Below are 26,473 nucleotides of genomic sequence, written 5' to 3' on the forward strand. Positions count from 1 at the left end.
GGATCCACCCCATTGCTTTTCTTTCAATTGTTGAAATCCACGGACCCTAAGGTTAACATTACCCCCAAGAATAGAATTCTTCGGAAGACGTAGTGATTTATATATATATATATATATATATATGTATATATATATATATATATATATATATATATATATATATATATATATATATATAGGCTACCATCATGCAGACAGATAAGATATTAGTTACCATTGAAGCGATGGGAACTAAGCAAACACAATCACATGACAAAATGACGGCCTTAGCATACACTATGAGATAACCTACGTCAGACATGTACTTAACGTTCGCCAGTAGAATTAATCCTTTTGATCAAACACTTTAGAGAATGGTCTCGCCAGTACGTCTGCTAGCAAGAAATCGAACAGAAGACTAGTGGGCACCCTGCGGAAAAATACGAACTGTTCACTAAAGTAAGCTAGGGAGACGGAAGGGGGGAAAGTAGCAATTGCCATGTCTACGAAAATCTTTACAGTGTCTTCAAACGTTGCTATTTGGTCTTTAACTTTCGAGATATTCATGCAGGTTAGCGCAGTTCTGTTTATCCGTTCAGATGTTGAAAGTACTGATTTATCTGCATAAAAAATCCGGTAGTAGTACACGAACCATGCCTATATATGCATATAGTTGAGACTGAGGATAAAACAACATACATGGCTGAAACCTTATTGTGTGTCCATTTATGCTAACATGAAACAAATCTAATGCGATTCCTGTCAAATCAGAATCGTTTTATTCTCCATAAAAAGATAAGATTTAATTTATTCCCCATTGGATATTCTGATGTCCCTTAGGGCTAACCCTAAACTGTACCATAGACTATTAGAATTTACCCGAACCCCATTTTCTGATATTAGCAACATTCTTCCCCAATTACGTATGTAGATGAGGGAAACGTTTAGCCACTGATAAGGGGTGTAACCTAAATCTACTAAGTTGGTTTTGCTTCAAAAGATTACTTCTTCACGTCAAGTAAAATGAGCGTTAGGGGTTATTACCCATATGTTATAACAACACAGTATACAGCAGTTCCACGACAAGTTTCTATTTTACGAAGAAAAAAAGGCTTCACAAATTTTCAAATTTGAACCCACTTATGATATTTCTATTATTTACACCACATTTAAGCCACAATTTCATCATAATGATTATCTGCACAAAATTTATAACTGAAAATGTTACATTTATACTAAAACGTTAACTCTTGCATATAGTTATGTTATTAAGAGTGCTAATCAACACTCACTGATACTATAGAATCCGACTTTTCAGTTACGTTACTTGAAATAAATTCTTGCATAATGTTATGTTACTGAAGAGTGTAAATCAAAATTCACTGATTCTATAAAGTTTCTACGTCCTATATTTAAGTCACTTAGAGCAGTGATGTGAATCATTTGATATAGTTAAAATGTAAACATTGTAAAACAAACATTCACATATATGCAAATAACTAACTTTCATCTAATTGCAATATACTTGGGACGCATTGATGTCCTTCATATAGTGATGTTATAAAGATTGTATATCAACGTAGACTGATTTTACGAAGCTATAGCTATAGTTTATATTACTTGGAATAAACCCTTAATTATAAAGTCAAATGTTGAAAGAGTGTAAATAAACCGTGATTTCTATAGAGTGAACTTTCCATTTATATCTCTCGGAGTGAATTCTTTCATGTATAGTAATATTAAAAGACAGTTTACATTAACGCTCTCTGATTCTATAAAATAAAATATAACTCTGTATTTACGACATTCATTGTCTTATATCCTTGTTAACATATTAAATGAATGAATTCGTTCTCTGTAGCCATGATTAAGGGTCTATTCCGACCAAACGTTGGGGGGGGGGGGGGGCCGTTAAATAAGCTTATGCATGAAGTCATCTTTTGGATTTGACAGCATGTCTGTCGTGCATTAGCTGTGATAACGTGCATGATAGCATACACGTGCATTTTTCTGAGTAGTTTGTTTAGAACACGATCAGTGGACAGAATAACTCATGTCAGATATTGTTATCACTTCAGAACTACAGCTTACCAGAGTATGGATTTGAAATACGAGTATCTACCTCTATACTCAGGTAACAGTTATTTACGGTGCCTGTTAATGTTTATATATATATACTTACATTTCTTCCTTTTATAAGGTAATCTTTGTAACAGTTACGGATAAGGAAAAGAAACAAGCATATAGTCATCTGGTAAGTGAATGCCTTCGGCTGCTTTGAGTTACCTTGTGTATTATCATTACACAAATTTAAATCACAACCATTTGGAATAAGAGAGAGAAAGAGAGAAAAGAGAGAAAGGAGCGAGGGTTATGTCGCAATCTGCATTTGCGAAAATGACGTCACGTTCGTTGCTGTTCAAATCATATTTGAAGTGTCCATCCTTAACGATTAAAAATCGTTTCTGTCAAACGCAACATTTAGCGTTCTCATACTTTGTCAACATGTTTGGAAAATTATTTATCGTTTTTTAAGGTTATTACTTCTTATGGCTACCAGACAATCCTTGTAACTGTATATAGCACGCTGTTAATACCTCGGTATAATTTAACTTCAACCTGATTTTCTTATGCTGATATGTAGTACATATAAGCCCAGGTCGTCGTTGTGGTCAGCTTCTTATGAATTGCAGATGGCAAACATGTCATAAAGACCGACCTCTTACTTTCATCAGCTTCCGTCAATATATAGTATATATACATATACACCAAAATAATAAGAAGAAGAATACAAGAAGAAAAATCAACAATAGCCCTTTACGAAAAATGTATATGCTCCTATACTTAAATATATATATAGAGAGAGTTACTCTCAAACTGCAGGGACACAAGCCTGAGTACGTAATGGAAAGGGAAAAAAAGGAAATGCTGCAATATTAATTAAGGGTTTTCCTTTTCTGCTTAGAAATGAAGATTACATATTTACCTGCATCAGTCCAAAGTGTGGACTTTACCTTGTTACCAGGGCAACCGAAAATGCTACATTGATTTTTCTGTCAGTTGCTCTGACAGAGTTTGAATTATTTTGTAATCTAGCTTTCTACGTTAAAATCTCTACATGCCCTCGAGCAATGATGAATGATAATGGTAAAGCGTTATATATATAAATGTAGATATATATATAAATACTCCCCAGAATACAGGAAACGAATTGGTAACTGCGCAACGTTATAGTTTTAGTTGATGTTAATATTGTGATTTGGGATAGAATGAAATGTAATGTAGTCCGAAATCGCACAGAAAATTTGGTATAAGATGGAATCAAAAGCCGCGCCGGGAATTTGTATATGTAAGCTTACACTAGAATCACTTAGTGACATCATTAGCTAGAAAATTAGATTGTGAAAGGTTACGGGAATTTTCTCATTTGTACATCGCTGAATTTTAATGCCACCCAGCTGTGTGTGGTCAGTATAGAGTTAAAGAGTCGAGATATGCAATGAGAAAAGAACAGAAATGTATTTATGTATAGCGTATATGACTGTGTGTAAATTCACTTGTTGTGTATAGAGATGAAGGCAAACACCCTCTGACAGTTATAGTGGACTTGTCATTTAACACTGTACGTATATTACTATATTCCAATGTCCAGTTTGTATTTACACGTCGGCTACCTTTCGGTCAGGTTTTCCTTCAATCCTTATCAGTCGATTTAACAATGACTTGGAACACAAAATTAACTTTGATATTTTATAGACCATTGAAAACAACTATATATCTTTCTTGACGAACTTTCAAAAGTAGATTCAGTTGTTAGAGGCTTATATGTAGTAACATCGAAACCTCTCATACAAAACGGCTGAACTACTTAGTTTACCACACACGACCTAGTTTACCACACGACCTAGTTTACCACACAGTCCATTACGTCATCTCCTCACAAACATCTCTAAAATAGGGAACCGAATGCTTATAATGCATAACAAATATGTCACGGACAAATTGTCTTGGAATTAATTTCATTAGTGATAATATGAAGGTGAAATAATATTTTGACATACTGGAAGTTGATAAAATGACAGAGAACTTTCGCACGTGTATTTAAGAAGCATTCCAGAAATAAGAAAAAGAATGCGTGAATATCTTGAATCCGACATAGATGTGTATATACAGGTGACTTGTAATCATTTTTTTGTTGTCCGTTCTGTAGAACTATACAAACTGTCAACACCAACCATTCCTCATGATGACTAATTGCAAGGCGCATGTGTACCATGAGGATCTTACATCCGCAGTTTTCATGGTTAGGCATAATTACATCCAAGGCATGTTATCAAATTCCTTCTCTGCATTTAAGCACACAATGGTATAGTTTTATTATGATAGGTAAGCTAAATTTTGGTATTTGGTTCTTCATCTTATACCTATTACTGGTAAACTTTATTACAGTAGTATAGACGGAGCATGGTGTGTTGCACGACGGGTTGATATAAGAACGCCTTCAACAAATGGTTGTTATGATGAAGCCACTAACAGCACTCAGATCGCGTACAAAACATATGCAACTCGAGAGAGCGGTTTCTTAATTGTAAGAGCATTTGAGCGTATTTTCCACTCACTAATAACTCATCATAACAAACGCATTCCTCTGAAATTGTAGCTTATTGCCCCATGGGAGAACGAAAGTATTAAATTAGGGGCGTGAGATACGCATAGTAATGCACGCTTAAGCCACAATTTACTTGAATTCGCAACGCCAATGACGTCATACTATCAGGTGTTCAAAATTCTTTATTTTTCAAGCTCTCAGCCTGTCTGTGACTTTTCTAGTTTGGAAGATTGTCGCATGGTTATTGAATTTTTTTAACCCCAAATTGGAAAAAGTATTTCCATAAATTGTATTCTCCATGCCTCTACTGCAAAATAGTACTGTGACACGTGTAAACGCAAAAAAGGGAAAAAAATCAGGTAAATGCGCGCATCGATATCAAATTCGAGGAAATATATAGCGCATGATATTAACTAACATCAACAGATTTGATGCATTGGATAAGATTTGGTTAACGTTTGATCGAAGTTCAAATTTATGGCTGGAATTTTACATATAGCCTACATTGTCATCATAGCAGATGTACATATAAACATCAATCAAGAAACCAGAAATTCGCTGACTTACAGTTACAGACTTAGATTCTTACAGTTTCCTATTACGTTATAATACCCTATAGTACCACATTGTAGCTTGTCGGGGACGAATTGACAGAGTTTCGTTCCAACCGTCGAATCAATCACTGACATCTTCGTGACAGATCCATCGCCAGGGACCGCCATGCAAATCACTATGGTCGAATGGCAGAAATAGATGCGACTTCGTCCAAGAAACGTCGCTTTTGCCTTTTCTCCAGACAGTCTGTGGCAGTTTTATAGGGGTTTATTTTTGAAGACCTATATCCAATCTATCCGAATGCTTGCTGGAGAAAGAGTTCTGTAGTTGTGTACAGGGCATCGTTATCCAAGTAACGGGTTCGCATGTTGGTTGGGTTGATTAGTTTTTACAATATACTGCTGGGATTTTTATATACTCAATCAATGTTAGCAATGTTTTCGGTAGGAGGTACTGCATGTATTGTTACAGGAGTCTGTCATTGCCTACACAGTTGTAGTAATTTAAAGGCTTAGAAATGTGACTTCAAAAGTATAAGCAGCGTTACAGTATTTTTTTTAATTTAAATTAAGGGGTTAGATGCCGTGGGAAAGGAAAGTAGCTTAATAATATAATAATAATATATTTATCTTAGTACTATAATAAAAGAATGGCCCACAAAGTATTACGTCTAGTTTGTGTATAGGATTATATCTGTTACCACACAACTACTGCAATATTGGTTTACACATAATATAACTCGTGCCAAACGTGTGGCCATTTATGGTTAGCTTGAAACGTGACTCTCAGAGGGATTTTAACATTAGACCTGTCAAGAACTCGGAGATCCGATTTCAGAGTGGAGATCATTGCCAAATCCATAGCAAGCTTATATGTAAGACGTACTCTCTTCCCGGCTGGGAGATGTATAATAACCAGAACAGTGATCTTTTCTAGCGTATTAATCCTTCGAATGAAACAGCCACCACTCCTTCCCCCTCAGCACCCCCCCCCCCCCACCTCCAAGTGACGCCGTATATGTCAGCACATGAAGAACATTTGACACTGGATGAATAACAATTAGTTATGGTCAAGAAATGCTAAATTATTAAAATAGTTATAATAATCATCGTCCTCTTCATCGTCATCGTCATCATAATTTCCTTTTTCCTTCATTTTTTTTTTATCCTGCACATTATACCGGTACACAAAACATAAAGGCTTAAACCAATAAATGTCAAAATAAAAATACAGATACATCCAGAATGACATTCAGACAGTTTGATAAACTCTCTTACTTTTGAGCAAAAATTGTAACTATTTTAAGAATTGGAAACATTATTAAACCTTGACTGAATATTTACCTCAACCAATCTGTGACTGAATATTGGTGTATGGATGGATAACAGACTCTCACGGCTATTCTTAGAAATAGATTCAAACCATGTTGACATTCAAGTGTTTCAAATTGACTTGAGGCTATTTTTCACTTTAGCGTATCTACCCATCCTCGCTTCTCAATATTATCTTACACAACTGCTTCGTTTTTGAAGACAGGTAACCCAAAACCCGTGTGCATCCTTTTCATGTCAAGCATGGAACGCCCTTAAGGACTTCTAACAATCATAATAGAATGTCGTGAAACTACCCTCAGAGAATTTCACTCACATGCTTTGATGGAATACAGATGAGAAAGCTAAAAGAATTTGTTAATCGTTCTTTAAGGGTGTATCAGTAACCGAATTTCGAGAGTGGAAATACTTCGAGCTAAATTCCTTCTCGAAATTTGGACTTGATATTTAATTATCATTTGGATATTTTTCATCTTCAGCCGGGTGGCATTAGGATAACGAGATTTCGTTCATTTTGGCTTAGCTACTTCGTCAGCCATCGGCTGTTATCGCTCTGGAACTCTTGAGGCGTCAAATACACTTTCATGCACTGCATATGCGAAACTGCATGGTTCAGTGTGCAAGTACGAATTAAGAGTTATGTATTATCGAAACAAAATGCTCTCCTTGAATTTTTTTATATTTGATTGATCTTAACATATATAACTGTTGCTAAATTGGAACATGAAGCAGGCTAACACATTTGAATAATGGTGTGAAAACTTTGTCTTCCTACATATGTGTATGATATTGTCTATATATATATATATATATATATATATATATATATATATATATATATATATATATATATATATATATATATATATATATATATATATATATATATATATATATATATACATATATATATATATATACATAAATATATATATATATATATATATATATATATATATATATATATATATATACATATATCACATAATATACTTAACTAAAATATCATCATAATGCTACTCGGAGTTTCACGGGTACGGCTCGCGCACCGATCATCAGGCAACTGAACTGAACTTTAAACATGTTACAATACCTTATTCACAAAATACCCGAGTAAAATACTTTAATAACTTATATAGTTATAATAATAAGTAAGTATAGTATTGGCATATGTTTTTCTGAAACGTGGAGATATAATATTCCTTATTTCTTTTCATTTTTCTTCCGGAACTAACTATCTTATGTAATTAACATGAAACTTATATTTGTAGAACTTGCTTGATTCTATTATTATCATCATCATCATCATCATCATCATCATCATCATCATCATCATCATCATCATCATCATCATCATCATCATCATCATCATCATCATCATCATCATCATCATCATCATCATCATCATCATCATCATCATCATCATCATCATCATCATCATCATCATCATCATCATCATCATCATCATCATCATCATCATCATCATCATCATCATCATCATCATCATCATCATCATCATCATCATCATCATCATCATCATCATCATCATCATTTTGTGTACTCCTCCAAATTTACATGTTAATAAGATTTCTAACTCTCTTTCAGTCTCTACAGGAGTTGATTGCAAGATCCATCTGAAACGTAATGATTCAACTCTTTTGACAGATGATGCAATTACCAATATGCATAAAAACATATTAAAGATGTTTGTATTTTTTCATAATTGCTTTGAGTTTAAACGAATACTTTAAAAAAAGAAAAAGCAACAAACTTTTTCATTCAGCCTAGTGGGGTTAAAGCAACAGAGCATTTCTATATACAATAATAAACTGTACATCCAAACTTGACTGCAAACATCCATGTGCGTTCTGTGATCTTGAGAAAGGTGTTAATTTATACCAGCTGCCTCGTAATGAATGATATCCTATGTGGGCTTTGTTTCAATTATTTATGACTGGAGCGTCCAATGTATTCTTGTAACAGTCATAACAACTCTGTCATTCCCGACAGCGAGAAACAAAGCTGTTCGCAAACTATAGTAGGCCAATACATAACGTATAACTTGTTATGGTGCGCAAAGATGCTGTCTCGAAGAGGAAATTTCGTGTTTAGAGGATGACTTTATTATTTAAGATTTGGGCTATATGATCATTCAATATTCAAGCTTCAAATTTGAGGTAACAAAATACGAAGTATGATTTTAAAGTTAACGAATGTATGATAATCATTCTTGACGTAATAGCCTATCACAATGATTTATGTTTATTAGTAGCCTATACATTTCATCAATAAACAGATACATCACTCAATCAATGCTTTTACCAACGTTGTTATATGCACACTATGTAACATCACAATACTAGCCTTCTCTATCTTTCGGAATAGATACGTTATACCCCCCAAGTAAACTCCAGATAGCGGATTAGAGGTAACCTATTTATTTACCGATAGATAACACTTTGGTTATTCTCTTCTTTACAGCCTAAAATCAAAGATGATACATGAAATGGTAGACCTGCTCGAGTAACAACTGCAAAGAACGTTAATCATAATTTACTGACCATCTCCGTAAAGTGACGGCAATTTACATATTTCATGAGGAAAACGTATAAAGCCAGCTGGTGTGCTGTAAAGCGAAAACTCAAAGTAGTTCAAGGAGAAAATAAAACAAGAGAGATGCATAAAGCATCTCTGTTAATACGGTACGTGATATGACTTCACAGGCACTTAAAACACTTCAAGAAAAAACCTGTATATATAACAACTGATGTAGTTGAAAAAAAGATCACAGAATAACATCATTGAATTGCTTTACATTGTGTCTTTTCGCGTCGTATACGCTGCAGGACATATGACATCGTATATGGCAGTATGTTGCGATGCATTGCATCGTATTCTACGGTAACGCATCGCATTAATTTGTATTGTTTTTGCAGTATACTCCATTGCATTGCTGCTTTGTATTACATTGTACTACATGCTACATTGCATGGTATAAGACAACATTGCATTGCATATAAATTATAGTGCATTGTTTATTGTATTGTATTAACTTACATTACATTACATTGCATTCTTTGTTTTACATTACATGTCATTACATTGCCTTGCATTACAATACAGTGTAATTATCAAATTGCATTGTGTCCCATTGCAAAGTATTACATTGGACAGCATACTGTGTCTTTTTGCAATTTCACGGCCTTGTTGTAGATGGTGGTTTTGAAAAGGTGGTTCACGTCTTAACAAATTATAATCAAATGTAACAATAACTTAAAATAAACAAAATATGTCCTCTTACATATCGTTTTCTTGAGGTAAAAGCTGATTTCACCATCCAGGCTGAATCGCGGCTTGGTCTTTTGATTGATTTCGTAGAAGCCCTTACCTATCTTTAAGTTACTTGAAGATATTTTATGAATGATAGTTAATTACCATTGCGATCAATGCATTCCATAAACCGGTTTATGTCATGCAATGACGTAATCGATCCATTCAGTTATAAGTGTCACTAAAAGCATAGTGAACTTGTCCACTGGTCAAATTACCATGACAGTCACTCAGTTAGGTTATTCAATTGGAAGCTTATGCCTTTTTCTTTTTTGGACTTTACTCTTGCTTCTAAATGTGATGACTTTTATTTATGAATATGCAAAGGGTTAAAGTTAGGCCACACTATCATCATAGAGGTGAAGTTTAGAAAGGGAGTTGCGACCCTTGTTGTATAACATCACGACCCCCTTTGTATCAGATCACGATTATAAGTAGCCGTATGCCTTTTGACCAGGTTCAAATCAGATTATATTGACTTCATTTGACACATACCGGTTAAATCGACGTGTAAGCGACATACCTCAATATTTGCCTATCAATAATTTCGAGAAAATTTGACATTTCTGCAGTTTTTCGAATATTTCAAGTTTCCGTACCGGTGGCGTATGACCTTCAAAAGGTCTGTGCAGGTTATGTTAACGTGAATACAGATAGAAATTGCTTATAAAACCATTTGGGAATTCCTTGCATGTAAGAAAGAAAATAAAAGAAACCTAATGACGCATTGATTTTTTGTCTGTTTTTCACATAGTTAAAAAAAAAAACTTTCTCATGATTAATGAGTTAATGCGGTTCGATAAACACTTGTATCACGCTGAAAGGACGCATAACCAGCTGAAACGGCCCGTAAATAGTAATAATATTAATAAATAACAATAATAATAATAATTATTATTATAAAAACTTCAGTCGCCTACATTAGTCCATATATACTTTAAATATGTATGATATATCCTGATCTTATCAAAATATCACATTAAACGAGACATCACTTTTCACAGTTTCATCCTTTTCCAAAATAATGGTAAAGTCCATTTTTGATCATCATGTTTGATCGTTTTCATTAAAAAAAAAAATTAAAATTAAACGAACGTTATACTCGTCATAACTCGTCTTATATATGTACAGTGGGATCTATCCGTTGCAAATGTTTATCTCTTCTGCGGTAATAAACATCCAAATTAATACAAACCATTACTTCAGCTTTGTTTAATGGACGTTTCAAGTCGTCCCCAAACCAATTAACACGCCTGTAATATACAGCCACGGTGTCGTCTCGTTCTGCTAGTGCGTATGCTAAGTGCGTTTAGGTTATATACGTGGGGCCAACATTGATCAACGTCTGTTCCGTAATTAAATGGACGCAAAAGTATGGATTTTATCTTTCTTTTAGTGCTCTTCGTGTTAAAAAATAGTATCTTCGCAATGTTTATATGTATATGTATATATATATATATATATATATATATATATATATATATATATATATATATATATATATATATATAAATATATATATATATATAGTGTCGTAATTAACAAAGCATTTCTTACCTTTGTTACTTTCTTATCTTGCAGCTATTGATTACATATCGTTAATAGTGGAGTACACTATCCACAAACCGTGATAAGGGTAAACGAGTCAACGTGAAGGAAAGAAGTGCAATACAACGTGATTTGTCGCTATACATTAGCGTAGAGACCACCAACCATTGTGTTAATATTTAACATTCTCCTTTTCACAGAGTTGGCAAGCAAAGAAAGTCTTGACTTGAATAGATTCTTACGTCATGATTGCATATAAGGTCGTGTTAATACTAAGGTCAGTGTTTACATGAGAAACCTTCACTAATGAAGTCATGTGAATCAACCTTCCTCAATGATATATATGTTCGTTGTGTTTCTAGAAAGCATCCCGTGTCGAAAACCAAAATTTAAAAGAAAAGTGCTATAGATGTATAAAGATTCTGGTTAGTTGAGAACTAATTAATACAACATTGTATGACAAGGTTCGACTTACCATTCAGAGAAGGGTGTATTTTAAATGTTTTTTTTTTGTGGTAATCATAATAAAAGATTGAATAATTTATGATCCAATCGTATATAATTTCTATATAAATATGTAAATTGCATAGTATTAAGATTTCAAGATCACGTGACAAACATCTGACTAAACTTGAGTATGGCTATATCATAGATGAAATGACCTTCAAATCATTATATGCTGATGAGGTTCGCATACTTTCTTAACCACAGGGTATATAATAATGATGCATTTACCTTTTCAATTTTCGATTTTTTTTTTCTTCTAAACCCTGGTAAATTTTAACCCAGAGGGTAATTTTTGTTCTCGATGCTTATATGGAAGCACTTGAAAAGTATCATCGATTCCCTATCGACTAAACTGCATCTCCAGTTTTACCGATTATCCCGGAGAAGGACCCTTGTAGCTCGGGGCTAGAGTATCAATTTAGCCCGTACGTATTTTTAAAATATATTCAAGTCTTTATATACTTTTATACTGATCACTTCTCTTGTATCAAATCTTTAACACGCTTATGACCCTTTTGTTTCTTTATGGTAAAACTATAGAGTAACGTTTTTATGAAGACCTGGAACATATACAAATATCTTCTTAGACTGGGTGTGGTTTTTATTACTTTAACGAACATTTTCCAGATTTTTTTTTTTTCTTTTCAATCTCAAAACCCGTTTCGTTGTGCGAACTGTTTGATTTAACATCCGACAAACTTGTCAGCTAATATTGCCAGTTATTTAAAACACCCATTGGAAGGCAGAGAATTAACTCCCTGGAGAGGAATTTAAAACAGTCAGTAGTAATTAGTGCAAAGAGAGTAGTCGTTGTAAACATATAATTATATATATATATAGGCTATATATATAGGCTATATATAGGCTATATATATAGGCTATATATATAGGCTATATATATAGGCTATATATATATATATTTATATAGGCCTATATATATATATATATGTATATATATATATATATATATATATATATATATATATATATATATATATATATATATATATATATATATATATATATGCACCTAGTGCTATCCTGCTGCACAAACGATATTGCAAGGGTTGTGGTAAACTTTTGTTACAGTTTGTTGTAAACTCCCGTTTAGTTTGTCTTTCCGTGGTGCATTGTGGGATTGGCATTTAACTTAAGAAGATGAAAATCAGAAAGAGAATGAATACAATAATTTGGAGACGAGTAGATATCGATTTCACTGTCAAAAGTCTTTTTTCCCCATATATTTACCGCAAGGCACATGTCTATAACAACTGATCTTATTTCCATCGTATAAGATGGTCTCCTTTGAATGATTTATAGCACCTTCAGTCAACTTGAATTAAAACCGTTTGACTTATAATCCCGCAAGCGAAATGATAACAATTAGGGGTAAAGCCCGACATCGTTATACGGGCGGGGAGTAAGAAAGAATGCTGGCCATTCTCGATGCGCACATTTCAACGATTAGAGAGTCTGCGGGGAGCTATTACCGATTGCATTAACGTTGTGTAATAAATTTAATTTACAATGATCTCCATTTCAAATTGCTGGGACGGTAGCAGAAAAAAAAAAACAGAAATGCTTTGATACATCTCGTCAGATTCGTGGATACAAGGTCTCGGTATATTTTATTAGTGTAAACAGTCCTCTCTACCAGCTGACCAGTTCAAACAATTTGTGTGAACTTCGTGTGTAGTCAGAGCGATATACTATAGTGACGTGTGAGAGGTTCGTGTTAGGTTAATTATACATAGCTTTGAGGTGGAATCATTTCGAGGTTTTATTAGGGCGAAAAGAAAATATATGTTTCATTTACAACATGCATTTTATAATCTGTGCAAGTACAATGCAACCATCTAAAAGAAGTTGGAAAAGCGCAGTAAAGGCGCGAACAAGAAAAAACCTTACATGATAGGAAGCAAAATAATGATATTACAGTAATTATATTTCTTTGATCGAATCTGTAGTTGACATTTCTTCAAAAGATTGTTGTGTGCAGAGGCCCAACTGTCGTTAGCGTTTAGACATATGCAGAATAAACATGTCACTATTTTATCTTGGATTCTAGGATGCTGTGAGTAGAATCTTAGCTGATCATTTCGCTAGATATTGGCATTTTGAGAAGATACAACATGTCACATCCTCGGCTTTCACTGAAGAAACACATTTGTTTGTAATAACTGTAGCGACCAAACCAAAGGTTGAGTGATGATTTACTATGGGTAAACTACAGACGACAGTACACGACATTCGTTTAGTTAGAGTATATGTAACATTGCATTTGGCATTAACATGACGTCGGGTTGAAGCACTACTTCAACCCTTCCAAAAAACAAATCATTCAAGGATTCTGTTCCCATGGAAACTGAGCTAAAGACGCATTAGGATTTGTACTAAATCGTGTGTATAACCATTAGTTTCAACATGGGTGTCCTCCGCGCAAATTGGACTCCCAATTTCACCATTAATTACTTTTTCGCCTATTAATTAAATTCTGAAAACCCACTTAGCAACGTACGGTTGAAGATATATAGGTTGCTTTGATATTGAAACAGGATATGAAATTAACACGTAAAATTCAAGAAAATATAATTGTGTTACAGTTTTTAATATTTTGATACATACACATAGGCCTATACTGAAAGGTATTTTAATGAGACAAAGACCCTACCATCATTAATGGTCTCTGTGATAGAGATAACAGTAAACAACAACTTCCTCAAACAGCTAAGAAGAATCTTATCCCAATTAAAGCAGGTTTCTCAGATTAAATGATCCTGTACACACAGCGTGAAGACTTGATCAAGTATAACTATGACATCATCGACCCACATGAGCTTCACTTTCTTTCGGTATTTCTTTCTTTATTTAGACTTTCTTTATTTTTTTTTTTTCATGTCATCGAGATGGGTTTTGCAAATGCCGAATCGAAAATATTGTAGCTGTTTATAAATATATACCTGACGATGGCATTATTTTTGTCTTCATTTTGGGTAAAAACTGTAAACATTTTATTTTGAAAATATGAAAAGAAAAATACAGAGAAAATAAACGGTTCCCTGAACCTAGTAGCGTTATGACATCACAGATTTACAAAACGACAGCCCCTAGACAAGACTTTTCAACTAGGATATCTCCCAAATGTTAGCAAGATTTTCCTTAGCTGTTCGGGGAAGGTGTTCTTCATAAGGAAGTCTGTCATATAAGCTAAGGCTGTGTGCCCCCTTTGCTTAAACGCTGAAAGGTCACACATAATGACCGTTCGTTGATGTCTCCTTTTTCGGATCAAACTAAAGTTTATAAATCTTCCTTCACACAATATATATATATATATATATATATATATATATATATATATATATATATATACAAATATATATATATATATGTATATACATATACATAAAAACGATCTCTTGTTTAACGCTGTACAAGAAAAACAGCGTTTTTGTAAAAAGGTCTTATGTAGGCTATACTTTAAACAGTAGTAACTCATTTACCATAGTAATTTTACTGTGCTTATTTTTTGTTCATCATGTTAACGTTATTATGATAGTTTTTATACGCTTCGCATATCTCTCACTATAAGTCAATTGGCATCTCGTTAAATTTCATTTTTCACAATCATCGCTTGAAATGTTGAAAATTTCAATTTTTATTCGAAATCACTGGAGTATATCACTTGAGCTATCTGTGATATAGGGATTGGAATTAATTTGCACAGGAGATACACATTAACATCACCAGTGGACTATAATAAGTAGGACTGTATGTAGAAGGCATAGCCGAATTGTGCTATCACGTGCAGTTAACTCCAAAGTATTCTCCCAAAACAATGCACTTAAGAAAGTGGTATACTATTTAAATTGGAATGGAATCTTTAAAGTATATTCATTTTCGTAAAAGGAACAAGATTCATCGCTGACTAACGGATTTTGTTCTCGCCATACTTGGAACTTGTATTCACACTGCAAGTCTGTTTATTTACTAAATAACAAAAGCGACTGTAATAATTATTCATGTACTTGAATCCGTAAAGATGTTTATATGACAAATAATATAGTCGTATATAGATGTTACTAACGAAGCTCCGGTCTAAATTAAACGGCTCTATTAAACATACTCCCGAGATCAAGTCAATATTGTACGTTAGAAAAACCTAAGTGGTTATAACACATTAGAGTGCAGTCCTTGTAACGCAATACAGTCAGCAGCTAGCTGATATGTGTACTGTGCGGGTTTATGAGATTTATCGATCTTAGGCTGAGAATAAAATAGAAATCTTATTATTCAGGTATGGTATATATATATATATAGCCTATGTGCATGACTGCATTTAACCTACATACTGGGTATTTCTTGGATACAGCAACTCATATATTGCCACTAATTATGAAATGTATACGCAGCATGTAAAGGTAACCATACGGACATAAAGGCACACAGAGTAGTATAGGTTTATATATACCGAGATCGTTCTCATATCGCTGAATCGGCGAGTTGCATATACATATTTATATATATATATATATATATATATATATATATATATATATATATATATATATATATATATATATATTATATATATAGATATATATATATATATATATATATATATATATATATATATATATATATATATATATATATATATATATATATATATATATATATATATATATAATAAACAACTTATGCGGGTCAAGTAGAAAAGTGGGATATGTCAACACAACATTGAGCATCAAAAGGAAACGGATGCAACAAAAATATAAAGAAAAACACAAGAAAGAAGATTGCTTGTATGAATAGGAAGTCTTTAGCTTAGACAGTATTGTTCATAATATGTTACATCCTCAACAGAATGGACGTGGGCGTATTAAAATGTCGATAATTGTCATATAACGATCGGCATAATAAAGGCGACGTGTTTTTAGTTGTCTTCGCTGCTGGACAAAGTTTTATAATTAGTAAGTAGTCTACTGGACTACCATTTTTATATTGATCTTTTACATCCAGGCATCATCATCGTTCCATTCGGCTTAACCATACACTGTAGCTTTAGACAAACAGCCGTTTCGTTTAAACAGGTAAGTTTTGAAGACACTATGAATACTAGCGTAGTGGATTTAATTGCATTAAAAGCATTTTGCTGTTATATACTGGTAGCAACGTATCATAGATATATATTTTTATGCATATATGGATGTGATCTATATGAGTGAGGAATCAGATTGTTTTATTCTATTATTATGTCTACAGTCAAGTCCTACTTTATCATTTGTACGTAAGGGGGGGGGGGGGGGGGTACATAAGTCTGTTAGATCAGTACCATTCATTTAAAAAATATATGAAACAGAAAGGTTGATATCTTACTTTGATCGATGGTTAATTCTATTTTGAGTAATATTCAACAGTATTGGTTTGTTAAGTGAGTTGCTGTGTGACCAATCGCAACTTAACTTTCCTTTTCTTAAATAAACTCACCAGAAGTTAGTTCTTCCATTAACATTTCGCTTTCAATATCCTAATTAATATGCTGTTTGCGTTTGAAATCTAATAGCTGTGCATAAGAATCTATAACTGCGGCTAAAGTGGCATATTGCTTAGGCAAGCATTCAGAAACTGTTCGCCATAATAAAAAATATTCTTAATACATGCGTTTGCTAACTAAAAGTTTCCAATAATTGAATATCCTCAAAACTAACTACAAACTTCCAAAGTGAATCGGATATTTGCACTAAAAGACACATGGACTCCCCCAAAAATATCCCTCTCAATAATCATATGTGTATAGATATATGCAAGCGATTGTTATGTCCAAAATAGTAAACTATTTTTCATATGAGATTTAAAACTTTCGCCAAATCCTGGCACTTCTTACTGAGAGTTAAGATGCTCGCTATAAACAGAACAGAAGAACACAGAAGAAGTATGATCATTATTAAGAGAATGAATGCATGGTTAGTAAAGAAGAAACAGACAGCATATCAATTCTTAATCCATTCTTAATCTTTTCCTAATCCAAATGATATTACTTGTTATTGTTGTTTTTTTGTTTTTGGGGGGGGGGGGGGTATATCCCTGCATGCAAGACAGCAAGGTCGGTATACTATTAATCATCGCTTTATACAATCTAATATAAGAAATATTAATTTCCGTCATGCGGTATAATAGTTATATTAAATCAAATTTGTTCAATAAAACATCCTAAAACTAGAAACTAACAATGCAGTGCAATAAATGCATGCTGTGATATATATATATATATATATATATATATATATATATATATATATATATATATATATATATATATATAGTTGCTTCGACTTAACAGTGTGTGTTGGAGGATCGTGTAACGATCCAAACCATGGGACCTATGTCGGCGTCCTTAGACCACCGAACCCCCTCCCAACAACAATCCCCTCCCACCTCTATTAAAATTAACTCCCTACGACACGACACGACGCCAGAACATCACAACATGAAACTGAAACTGAAACAGAAGACTATAGTTAATTGGGGCATATACTTAATAGGAATCAACAAATATGTTCGCTGAAATTAATCATAAATTAGAATTTACATCAATCACCACCTGCAGTGTACCGATATTTTTTTCATAGCCAAGCATGGTATATGGTATCATCTTTTCTTAGTTTATACATTTCACTCCGTAGGTTATACTTATTCCCTAGTATCATGTATACATAATTATCATGTTATTTACAATGACGCTGTTGTTTCTACATTAGTCAGTTGATTTTTTCTTTTTAATCAACAGTTCAACTTTGGGGACTTGAACGTTTACGTACCGTAGGCCTATTTCGAAGACACCAAGTATAACTTGATATAATTACCAGGTACCATGTATGTACAACAAATTCTGGAATCATCCTTTTAGTTACCCTTGATATTTCCAGGTAATTGTATAATACATGCAAAGAACCACTTTTTCCCAGCAATTAAAAGTAATAATTCACGGCTCCCTTGTTGCAAACGTTTATGCATAAATTAATACTTCCCGTTGTCTTAAAATATCAGGCATTTTTTTCAAGCTCTTTACTTTTTTTCTTATTAAAATAAACGGCTGTGACATGGTCTTATCAGACTTGTGACAAGTTCAACGAAAAACCGTACAAAACAAATTGAATTTATCGTTCAGACCAAAGATCCTCTAAAAGATATACATATACCCAACATAGAGTTTTATTTCAAACAATTTTTAAATTTATTTTAAAATTGACCTACGCAAAAGCTGTGAGACTATATTTTCAATCGTTAAAAGAAAGTTGAATGATTCATTGGAAAAAATTGGGAACGGACGTAACCCGAGTCTACCAGGCCTTCTTAAACACAAAACCACGAATCATAAATAGGCCAATTTTAATTAAAAAATAGATATTTTCGATTGGAGCTTGCGTTCTGGCAAATAGCTCTTGAAATTGACCAGCATATGCGTATTATATATTGTATATACTTTGTCGTATTGGATAAGAATTATTTCAAGTATGTTGTTATTCTAGCGACGACGAAATTTCACTGAACCACTGTCGAGCAGTTATAAGTATCAATTGTAAAAAGAAAATCTAACGAGTACGACCATTAAGTAAAGTTCCGTCATTTGTGAACCAAACTGAATTCTGCAAACATGCACACGGAGAGTTTCTTTCCCTTCCAACCCCCAGGACTGCCCCCACCCTTTTAAACGAGAGAGAGAGGGAGAGGGGTAAAAAAGAAAGAAACGAAATTATTGCAAAAGTAATGAACACTTACATAAACCGAGGAATGGTGAACTTGGCTGGAAGTTTATTCCAATATAAGTTAATCCAAGAGCATCATGGTTGTATGGAAATATTAAGCAATCCATCGTTATAATCCTAAGGGCAATCACTTTCGAGGTATAGTATACGGACGGAGAGAGTTTTAATTCTTACTTTTCAGTCGCAAATATTTATTTCCTTCTGCAATATATATTGAACTTTTTGTTTTGTTTTTCGTTTTAATCGCTAACTTTCACTTTTCAAATCTCTAGTGTTATGTGTTCAATATATGACAACATATTACACTCTATGCTGTCTAAACAAGCGTGCTGAGAGCGACCTGTCACACAACTGATTCAAAATACTCTTATGTATCCGCGCGGCTGTGTGAAACCAGTACAGCTTTACCACTGAAACGATGATTATCCATTAACAGTGTATCACTCACCGTCGACCCAGGTATACAGCTCGTCAGCCATATCACGTGACTTATTGCAAGCTCCTTGTCGCGTTGAGTGGAGTAGTATTGTTTTGTGCTACATTGAGACTTTGTACAAGAGCGTTTGCCAAGAGACATAGAAAGAGAGAGGGAGAAAAGGCTTTAAAATTTGGCATGTGTTCATTGGTCGAAAGCAGCTACCATACGGTTAATATTGTTGTTATGCGACTATATGATATAATCGTAAACTGATAAAGCGGTCTTAGGCTTTAAGTCAGCAGTTAGAGGACCAGCTACTGTGCATCGGATTAAACGCAATTGACACAAATCAGTGTTGAAAATTGTTGTCAGCAGTTTCGCGGTGTGATATTGGAAAATTAAGTCATTTTAAAAGAAAGCTGCAGCGGAATGACTGGCACCAAATAACATTGACTAGGAAACAAGCTAGGACCAGGCTGTTCCAAAAGTCGTAAACTATTACTTTTTGTTATTTTGTCTTAAGAAAAAAAAACACAAAAGCCTGAATTTTTACATTGCATGCTGTTTCATTAGGCTGCTGTTATCATCATGTTTATACGCACACATTCCCAAGGACGTATGTAAGCCCATTTTGAAATGGGGCGAGGTGGTGTGAGGATCGCTGAGTTCCAGATTTATTTTTCGTTTTTAATTTAGTCTTCAATGAAATCAAACCAGAGAAGGTCATAAATCCTATATTATTGGTTTATGAAGTATTGCTATCATGTTGATATTTTGAAATGCAACGTTTTAGACTTGGAAGATAAAATGTGGGTCTATATTGCCCCACACCCAACCCACCCCTCCCCGTCAGGCGTCCCCTGTCTATGGGCTTAATGCCCCAATGGGGAAGACAGAATCATGGGCTTGATGGCACGTTTACATAACGGTTGGAAATGATTTTATTCAAAGATATCCCGTCAGCAAAATAAAACAAAACAATTAAGTAAACTCATATCTATTGTAAAACATGCAAGTCCTATACTACTTCTTTCCTATTTTGGAATTCTCATATTGCTTTAAGAACAATCTAGAGAGATTCTGCCATTCCAAAGTTGTACCAAATACTTCCAACATACAAGTTGAGGAGTGTTCAGTTAGACAATTAAATATTTCAGTGACATCCAATAATGCGGTGAGGGTTGGGTGATCGTTAGATTACTCGTTAAACTGTAAGAATTTACGATGACCATTTATTGGACTTTTAAGCCTGTTTGAAAGCAGGAGCGATTCCCTAAAAGCATCCACTAGTCGTATACAAGAGATATGATGGTTGAATTCAAATTGAGTATGGAATACTTAGCCTCGTGATGCGGAAGAAGATTGCAGTGGAGGCGAAGCGAGGCGAGAGGAGGGACTCACATCATATTGGAGAAAGATCACTGTTCTTATATATATATATATATATATATATATATATATATATATATATATATATATATATATATATATATATATATATATATATATATATATATATATATATATATATATATATATGGGGGGAGGAGAGGGGACCATGCATTGTGTGACGATTCTTTATTTTTTCCCCTCTTATTCTTTTCACTTTTTACAAATCAGGTTTGGTGACTGCAAATTTAATATGACCCCATCCCGATACCTTCAAAATTAACACTGCGACCTTCTTCCCCCCTCTCTCCTCTCTCCTCTCTGTCTCTCTCCCTCTCTCTCCACCTGTCTGTCACTCCTGATCGATGCAGCTAGGTACCGTGATGAGTTATTATATAGGCATGTCCAAGATCAACATCCACACATATACACTGATCTTCTCAAAAACAAGACTTGAATGGTGTTGTTGCGCAATCCGCAAGTTAGCGCTGATCCGAATATGACGTCACATAACTTACCGGTGTGTTATTGTCCAACCAAGATCCTTAATGAATATAGCGAAAGACTCTTAAAGCAGACAGCAGAAGTATACAAGCCATATGCATGGTAGTTGCCCGGCGATGTAAAACATCCCATAAACAGGTTTATTGCTGTGCTAAGACCTCTTTCAATCTATTACGTAACTTACTCTAACATACTATCTGTTTGCGATTAGCCACCAATACTACTAAATAGTTCAGCCTCTCTTTATTTTCTTTTGTTGTTGTTGTTGGGTTTTTTTCGGTTTCTTTGGCAAAGTGTTAACTTTACAATTTCTTCGGAATTCAGATAGCAGCAAATCCGACGGGAATATTCTTAAAATATCAGTTCACCGTCAGAAAGCAATTATTTTCGCCCAGTGATTTGGAACGAATGTCTAACACCACAAGCTTACGATACATCACTCGTTTTTTTTTTTTTTTTTTTTTTTAATGTCAAAACTACACAAGGCAGCCAAGATATTGCAATCATTTCCCGCTCAGCAATTTCTGGAAGGCTTTCCGAAAAGAATATAAGTGACTATTTCTAGTTTCAAGCATCATGCAGGCAGGACATCTCTGTCATGTTATATATGCCTGGAAAACATTCGATCATTCAAGAAAGGAATGGTGTTACATTACAAAAAAAGTAACAGCAATGAAGGAGATGACGTCACAAACAGCAACAAGAAAAAAATCACAAGTTGATCGTTGACTTAAACTTGTTTCTCAAAGGTGTCGTCTCGACAGAGACATTATCGCGCATTGACTTATCTTTGATTCACGGTATATACATATATATATTGATGTAGAGCTATATAGATATATGTATAAACACGTTATTCCACCTCGTTGCAACTCAGTTTCCGCACAGTTCTTCTACTTCTTAAAATTTGACCAAGATTCCTGTTAACCTGAGCTAAGGAATCAAATGGTTCCCGCATAGTGTCAAATAAAAGAGGTTACCCTTTTTTGTTTTAGACCAAATTAAGGAGGGGAGGGAGGGGGGGGGGCTATATCTTGAAAATGCATGAAATGGGGTACACGTACTGATACATTCCCTTAATACCCTTAACATAAATTTCAAGAGTATATTATTAAGGAAAGGCTGTAGTTTCGAGGCGACCGTTAAAATTGACCTGTGTATTTTTTAAAGGTTAAATTTGTGACAAAATTTTAAACTTTCTCAGTACTTCTCACAGCTAAGTAGTCATCCAAACTTATTTACATTTTCCACCAATGCTAATTCAATATTGTGAATTCTGGATATTTATATTTAGCAACTTATTTTTTATTTCTATAAAGCCACACGTTTTTACTAGTGTCAACAGTTAGTCTCAATTGACCTTATAGTTGCCCTCAAGTGACAGTGTGATTTGAAACTAAAGACATTAACGTTGAATATGCTAATTTCAAAATAACTTGACGTAACTTGAGAATGAATCGCCCTTTCCAACAATATATCAATTGAGGGTAGGAATCGATCAAATAATTCTATTCGGTTTTTTCTCTCTCTTGTTTCTTGATTTTATTTTATAGTACTAATGAAGGGAAAGTAACTACCTGAAGCACTTTGAACTGCAGCTTCTCCATAGAAAAAAAACCATAACGTTTTTGCATTGATTTTCAGGGCAGTATGATAAACAGCCATACATCTCAATGCTACCATTTCCCGACTGTTTTTGCATTTTGTTTTCTCTACGGCAATCTGAGGGCCAGTCAATCGGTTAGATGTCACTCGTAGGGAGGACACTATACCATATTCCTTCATATTCATTATTCTAAGGTGAAAATATTCTTTACATCATCTCCTTAAAGTTTATGAATATTTCACCCACCTCCACCCTTTCCCCTCGGTATGAACCATTTAGCAATGACTGCAAGCTTTCGAATATTTGTATTCATGTAGATTCTGCTTCTTATTCCGAAATATTGAACAGACAATGAATGATGTGTCTCTGGTGGGTAAAATGCTCTGAAGTAAGAAGAAAGAGATGACCCTTACCCTTGATATACACAGACATAATAGGAGACGATTTCGGGAGAGCCTGTAATCTCATATCGTCGAAGAAATATATTTTGCAGTGCTAAAGCCACTGCAAAATACTATTCTTTTAAATCAGTCCCAAGATGCGATTTTACATGGGGTTGTTAAGAGTTCGTTTTACTATAAGATTTACCTTGGCGTATCATAAGTAGCACGAAAGAGATGTTGAACATTCATAATTTTGATCATGCACCTACAATAGTCAGTAGGTAGAAAAGCCTTCAGTCTGGGAAGTTTTTACATTCGCTCGGGAAAGAAACAGTCCACTTCTCCAGACCCAGTGTCCTAAGAGGGGATGTGTGTGGGTATTTCAATTACAACAACCTTGCTTATAGACCTATATGGTCTTAATATGCTTCAGACTGCACGAGTTGACGTCGAAACCGTAACGTTTTGGCGGACGGGGGAGGAGGGGGGACCCTCTAGGCAAGGGCGGCGGAACCGGGGGCACAGGGGGCACGTGCCCCCCACTTTTCCTCAGGTTAAAAATGTGCCCTTTTCCTACATAAAAATTGAGGTGTCTCAAGTTAGCAAGAGGCCAGGGAACCAGAGTGAACACTCGGGAAGGGCCGTTTCCGGCCATCTGATGGGTTTGTAAAACCAAAATTTTTCTTGTACGCTCCGCGCCAACCGATGGTGGCGCTCCACTCAGATAGTCGTGCATACAACTTTGCAAATCATGGCTACGCCCCTGACTTTTAATGAATTTCTGTGGGTCAAACTCAAAGCTATTTCGAATGGAAAAAAATTGTTAAGATATTAACAAGAAATAAACTCTAATTCGGAAGATTCCTACATTAGCAACTAGCATGATTTCACCTCATTTTGTCTCAAAAGAAAACTTGTTCCTTGTTTCCCAATTTGCACATTGGATATTGCAGTGCTAGTATGCATATTTTCCTTGAGGGGGGCGTTCATGGAGTGATGTGTATACGCAAATAAGATAATACAATAAGAGTTATAAAGGGAACTAAATATAAGGCTGCATCAGTCTAATCGAATTTCTGCAAAGTGCCCTTTGATGTCGGTGCCCCCCCCCCAGATTAAAAGTGCTTCCGCCGCCCTTGCCTCTAGGCCCTTACGGGAGTCAGTTTCACAGTGCCACATCGCTTCTTTTGATTAAATCCTGGATCCATCAATGGCCCTTTCATAATGGTACAAGCTTCTACCTAAATCAGTCGAGGAAATTCAAAATTTGAGTACCACCTTTCCTGTTCGCGCAACTGGTATTCACATTTTATTGTTATCTAATAAACTATTATAGGCCTAAACATGCATGTGTGCCGGCTCAAATATACTACGGTACATGAAATTGATCGTAACCATGCATGGCGATCGGTTGAGAAGATTATTGAATTCCAACAAGAAGATGAAATGTCTGTTTGTTTTTATATGTTACATATATTGAAAATATGTTGAATATTCATGAAACCTTGCAGAAACGAAAGTATGAACATTCTGTCAGAATCTAGGCAAAAGGCAACTTACTAAGTAAAGATCCCCCAAAATTCACTTATGTTCTTCCTCTGATGTAATGTAAAGCTCGTCATAACAACGAAAGTGGACGCAAAATAGTCTGCAAATTGGAGCATTGATATCGACGTAAATAGAAACAGGTGTATTGTTTCACTTTATAACCGACGTGTAAGAAATTGTTTCGGGAAATTCATTGGAAATTTTACTCCATTTCCAATTCAACGAGCACTATTAAAAGGGATGTTCGAGAGATGAAATGTCTTCGTGACGTCAAGTCTATAAACGGCATCCCTGATTTTATGTGATTGCACTTTAGAGATTACGAGCAAATGCATGGCAGTACTATAGTATACGGTGTTCTATATTATAAGGTAGCCTATACGTGTTACAGTGTTTGGACAATTAATTCTGATGTTTTATTTTTTATTTAACAGACTAATATTGCTAACTTTTGTTAAGACTCTCTTAACAGGGGAGGATAAATATAGTAAATAAATTGAACTGCAGTGAACTACATACTAAGTTAAAATCGAAATAAAACTTGAAAATTTCAAGGCCATTTGAACTACTATAGGATTTTTACATTCGTATATTAGTATTAATAACCCAATCAAAATCATATAGTTCCTTAATTAGGCTTCTCTTTAAAACAAAAGAAAACACACAAACTATCAAATGAAATTTCTCTGCAAGACGGGTAACAAAGACCGGCTTTGATTAAATCACTACCTGGTTATTAGTTCTAATATAGCTTCTACAGACACTCAAATAATCGAAAATACGGCATTATCTCGTCATTTTTGGTTAATAAGCGTTATCAATTATGGTTAAGCATATTGCTATGTCGTTGACAGTGGCACAGTGGAAATGCTATTCACCAGTACTCATTGTACCATTTCCGCGAAATGACATTCAACAAAGGATCCTTATACGCACTATTTACTTGAGTAAAAGAAATGACCTAATTTGGTCATTGTGCGCTAACATTGTTTCATTTCAA

The 26,473-nt window shown here is 34.4% G+C and overlaps 1 protein-coding gene across 2 annotated transcripts in view; it reads right to left on the reverse strand.

Annotated features, from left to right (window-relative positions):
- The window catches only part of LOC139978599 (small conductance calcium-activated potassium channel protein 3-like), a 129,283-nt gene extending 109,239 nt beyond the window's left edge, over positions 1 to 20,044 (reverse strand). Inside the window, exon 1 of one of the 2 annotated variants that reach the window (XM_071988937.1) lies at positions 19,639 to 20,040. The gene's annotated coding sequence lies outside the window, so the exon portion shown is untranslated. Of the gene's footprint in view, positions 1 to 19,638 lie in introns of both variants that reach the window. The other variant, XM_071988938.1, reaches the window with a different exon arrangement.
- Between the last annotated feature and the right edge of the window lie 6,429 nt (positions 20,045 to 26,473).

Source organism: Apostichopus japonicus, chromosome 13 (genome assembly GCF_037975245.1).
Source record: "Apostichopus japonicus isolate 1M-3 chromosome 13, ASM3797524v1, whole genome shotgun sequence".
In the NCBI taxonomy this organism is placed as follows: domain Eukaryota; kingdom Metazoa; phylum Echinodermata; class Holothuroidea; order Aspidochirotida; family Stichopodidae; genus Apostichopus; species Apostichopus japonicus.